Source organism: Danio rerio, chromosome 14 (genome assembly GCF_049306965.1).
Source record: "Danio rerio strain Tuebingen ecotype United States chromosome 14, GRCz12tu, whole genome shotgun sequence".
NCBI lineage: Eukaryota > Metazoa > Chordata > Actinopteri > Cypriniformes > Danionidae > Danio > Danio rerio.
The window spans coordinates 14,208,533-14,213,748 of record NC_133189.1 but is presented as its reverse complement, the minus strand read 5'-3'; the positions used below and the strand labels follow the sequence as shown (position 1 = coordinate 14,213,748).

The window sequence follows — 5,216 nt, the reverse complement described above, 5'->3', positions numbered from 1 at the left end:
TTGAATTAATCCATATGTCTGTCTCACACTCCTGAACATGCATACTGTATAGCCAGCATGTAAGGTCCATGCAGTTGGTCCAATGACGGTATCCAATGGTGGATGAAGGTTCACTGCATGTTCGGTCTTTCCAGTGCACAATGTTGATTTATATTAAACTTAACTCATATCTTACTCCAATTTTAGTATGAGGTGGTTTAGAATATTAATTTATTTATCCTCGTTTTATCTGACTCCAATTATAAAACATTAAGAAGATTATATCAATATATAATTTAGATAAATGTTTGAACCTTTTGTCTTCACTACTATCACATCCGTTCATTCCGGTGCTCATGTCGCTCAGAGAAATCGCCTCGGTCACACTCTGGTCAGTCTTGAATATTAAACAGAGGTAATTGACTAATACTTTAGATGGCCGCTACCAGCGCGCTTGTTCTAAAATACTTTAGTTAGTCCCGCTTAGGTGTACACCCTTGAGTTAAGACAATATCATTTCTAATTAGAGGTTAGGGCATTATTATAAATGTACCCGACTACTGGACTCTATAGTAACTTTGGTTTTTACCAAGCCCATGGTTTCCCATATGAACTTAATTTAGAATAATATTACCTTTAAACAAAGGTCGGGTACCCAATCTAGGTTAGTGGTGCAACAACTTGTTGACCTAGACGGAAGTTAACGCCCTTTCCACCTAAGTACACTTGAATCAATATCAAGAGTCAGTCGGATCCCTAAAACACAATTAGTGTGCCCAATGCTCCATCTCAACTGGATTTTAGTCCGTCTACTGACCTGACGCAAGACGTGCGGAAACAAGGATACAGCGTAATCTACTAGAACTAATAATTGCAGAGTGAGCAAAATATGTTCAAACACAACAATTTATTAATCAGGTAAATGTATTATAATAATTCAATCAGTCAATTCATAAATGATCAATACAGAACATCAAATTATCAAATATAAATCCAAGATGAAAAGATGCATACCTGACTTCAAATTATACATAACGTGAAGCGTAAGCTCCATGTTACGGTCTGATCTGGTTAAGCAGAATCGCCCTGAGCCTTTCTCAAACCTTACCTTAAGTAGTCCAAGAATTCCCTCAAGGAAAGGGGTGTGTGCATAACAAAAGGCATTCACATTTAGTGTTGCCTGTGGAAAAGTCACACCCTTCACAGTGGTTCAAAAGATGCCTGAAGTTATATATTTATTGTTTTGATTATGTCTATTTCTGAGAGAATGAGACCATTGTACCAGTTGCACTGAGACATTTCAAATGATATCAAACATGATAGATAAAGTCACTTTAGTTAATCTAGAACATTCAAACATTGAAATGACCATATGTGTGAGTTGGGGTGGTTGAAGCCGAGTTTCAGCAGACTCAGATGCATGCATTCCCACCTGCTGGGTTGTGGAGTCAGCAGTCTCTGTTTTCAGCTCATGTTTTGAATTGTCAAAGACATCAAACATATATGTAATATTTCAATTCTTACACAGCAGTAGAATTTGCATGTCTGTATAGCATTTGGCACATCGTGCTTTTGGCATTTTTTTTTTTCAAACTCTTTAAATCAGTAGGGTAAAGGGGAGATTTCTGTATTGGCATGATATATAGACAGCACTTTCCTCCTGACGTTTTAATGAGGTAGGATCCTGTGTATCCTTCAGCTTCTGGTGGAACAACATTTAACTTTCGCTGACCTGACCCTCCTGAGTAAAAATTATTAAAAGCCTCATCAGATTTAAAAAAAAAATACTCACACAGGAACTGAATAGTTAAAGTATACGGAACCCCGGAAGGGACGTAGTGGAGGAGAAAAAAAATGGGTGGGTGAAAAAAAAATAATGGGTGAAAGAAAAAAAAATGGGTGGGAGGAAAATATATATTTCTAAGTTTTTTGCGTTCCCTCGCAAAGATGTTTTGCGTTATCTCGCAAAGATGTTTTGCGTTCCCTCGCAAAGATGTTTTGCGTTATCTCGCAAAGATGTTTTGCGTTCCCTCGCAAAGTTGTTTTGCGTTCCCTCGCAAAGTTGTTTTGCGTTCCCTCGCAAAGATGTTTTGCGTTCCCTCGCAAAGTTGTTTTGCGTTCTCTCGCAAAACTGTTTCTCCACAAACACTTCCTGTTCACTGCACTCACGTAAACCCTCCCGTTTTTGCCGAAATTCTCCCGTATTTTACCATTCTACCCCACTTTCTTTACATTACTGTGCGTATGCTACCTATGAACCAGTGAATGCATGTATAAGCGCTGACTGACAGACGCGCTTCGTACAATAAACTGATCCCAGATCAGCGTCTGTACACGCCATTTACAGAGGAGCGGGTTTATGTTTAAACAGACAAATACACTGAATAATATGAAGTTTTTAAAGTAATGGACTGCTTTCATTATAGATCTGTGCATTCTTACAGAGACACCTCTGTTATCAAACTAAACAAAACATGAGATTCATTTGCTGCGCACTTGTTTGATAACAGAAGTGTCCCTTTAAATGGCGCGTACAGACGCTGATCTGGGATCAGTTTATTGTACGAAGCGCGTCTGTCAGTCAGCGCTTAAACATGCATTCACTGGTTCAGAGGTTGCAAAGTGAAAGGCGACAATCAGCGCACAGTAATGTAAAGAAAGTGGGATAGAATGGTAAAATATGGGAGAATTTCAGCAAAAACGGGAGGGTTTACGTGAGTGCAGTGAACAGGAAGTGTTTGTGGAGAAACAGTTTTGCGAGGGAACGCAAAACATCTTTGCGAGATAACGCAAAACATCTTTGCGAGGGAACGCAAAACATCTTTGCGAGATAACGCAAAACATCTTTGCGAGATAACGCAAAACATCTTTGCGAGGGAACGCAAAACATCTTTGCGAGGGAACGCAAAACATCTTTGCGAGATAACGCAAAACATCTTTGCGAGGGAACGCAAAACTTTGCGAGAGAACGCAAAAAACTTAGAAATATATATTTTCCTCCCACCCATTTTTTTTCTTTCACCCATTATTTTTTTTTCACCCACCCATTTTTTTTCTCCTCCACTACGTCCCTTCCGGGGTTCCGTAAAAGTAAACATGAAAATACTAAAGCATAAATATCACTCAAAGTATTAATTCAGTGTAATGACATCTGAATTTGTTGATATTATGTCATAGTGAAACTTTATTTTTAAATCAACCTAGCAACCTTACCAACAGCTTTAGCATCCAGGCTCCTTCCATATGTGCTATTTTTCTATATGTCTCTGCTAGTAGTATAGATATCTGGTGGGTAAACATTCAAAAACATAAGGCTTTAAAGGAAATCTTATATATAGTAATAAAATGTGTTATATAGTAATAAAATATGCGTATTTTATTTTACTATGTATTTCCAAACCTTCAAGATCTCCAAAATCCAGATATCTCTGACCCTCCCATAGAGAGCAAAGGTACAAATATAATGAAGCTCCAGAAACATTGTAAAGACATTGTTAAAAATAGTCTATATGATGTCAGTGTTACAAACGGGGCACTTACAGGTTTTGAATAAAACAGGTGTGATTAATTAATGAAATAATTTTCATGTTTGGATTAAATATCCCTTTAAAAACACCTATACCAGCTTTTAGATAAATTAATTGTAACTTTAAAAAGGTAAAAAAGTTTTTAAACCCTTTTTTAACACTGCAGACAACTACTACTGAAGAATCTAAGCACAGATGCAGAGGGATTGGATCAAATAAATAAATTAGCTTGTCCGCAAGTGACAGGGAATGAGCTGTCGCAATGACTTTTTTCAATAGATGATTTTCTTCTTTATTTGGGGTGCAAGCAGTTACAGATTATAGAAAACCAGTGTATATATGAAAGGTCATTGAGGTCCAGACTACCCTGTCCCAAATTCCTTAAATTCGTTGCTCTGTGATATTCCCATTCTCTGTACAGTATATAAAAACTTGAAATATCTAACCTCTGAGTGATTAGCATCTTCTGGCCTCCGTCCTAATCCTGCCTGTAAAAGAATCTGCTCATCGGAGGCCTTTGGGGTCTTATCCGTGGTTTTGTTCATCAGAAAAAACTGCACTGGCGTTGACCTGCTGTGTCTTTTTTTTAGCATTTGGTGTAGGGGGTTTTTGACCCTTGAACAAGCCGGGAAATGCTCTGAGAGAAAAAGCATAATGATATGTCAGCCGTATATTTAATAAGTTTTTTTTAAAAATCCAGGTGGGCTCTGCTTATCTAAAGTGACATTCTCTGGACAATTGCAACATCTGAGTTATCCCTTAGATTTATGCTTAAATTATGGTACTTAAGGGCTGCTACTGTGCTGCTTTTGTTTTCCAGTATTAAAGTGGAAGTTCACCCAAAACTGAAAAATGTGTCATCATTTAATCATACTGTGCTTGTTTTAAACCTGTTTGAATTTCTTTTATCTGTTAAACACAAAATATGTTATTTTGAAAGATGTTGGAAACCTGTTACCATTTACATCAATCATATTTGTTTTTTTATACCATAAACATAAATGGTTGCAAGTTTCTAACATTTTTCAAAATATCTTGAGTATTTTGTGTATAACAGAAGAAAAAAAAAAAAACTCAAAGGTATGGAATCACTTAAAATAGTGTATAGATATTTATTTTAGGTGAACTATCTCTTTAAGATGATTCACTTAAAATGACAAACAGAAGTAATTACATATACTGTTATGCTGGCTGCTTTGAGAGATGCAAACCTTGCCATACAGTGGTCCACTGTCCCGGGTGAAGGTAAAATAATGTTTTACACCAAAAAAATTAGTTAGTGTTAACTGGGTTCGTAAAGCAAACAGAAATCCAATTAAAGTCAGCTAATTTTAACACTTTCAGTATTTTTCAGTAAGAAAAGTAAACTTTACATGGTAATAATCCCCACATACCTTCTATTCAACGATGACCCAACGTTACGGATTTTCTTGGTCTTGATTGATCATCAAAGGGTCCAATCCCGACTAACTTCCGTAAAAGGGAAAGTAGCCAATGGTGTTAGAGATAATAAGTAAACCAAGTCCCGCCTCAGGACTGACAAAAATCCAAAAAGTTTCACGCGAGCAGAGAGAAGCAGCGAGCGAGTGGAGAGAACTGATTGCACCAGTGCGCTGAAGGCATGACCTCGCTCGCGAGAGCACACATTGTGCGCACAGATGATGTTGCACATGAAGATCCCATAACATAGAACACAAAAAACTAAGGTTG

At 37.3% G+C, this 5,216-nt stretch overlaps 1 long non-coding RNA gene across 1 annotated transcript; it reads right to left on the bottom strand.

Annotated features, from left to right (window-relative positions):
• Positions 1–873: 873 nt before the first annotated feature.
• On the bottom strand, positions 874–4,978 carry LOC141377701 (uncharacterized). Its single transcript, XR_012390262.1, has 3 exons — positions 3,380–4,978; positions 3,193–3,264; positions 874–1,720 (listed from the first exon to the last, which is right to left on the bottom strand). It is a non-coding gene; the product is annotated as an uncharacterized lncRNA (long non-coding RNA).
• Between the last annotated feature and the right edge of the window lie 238 nt (positions 4,979–5,216).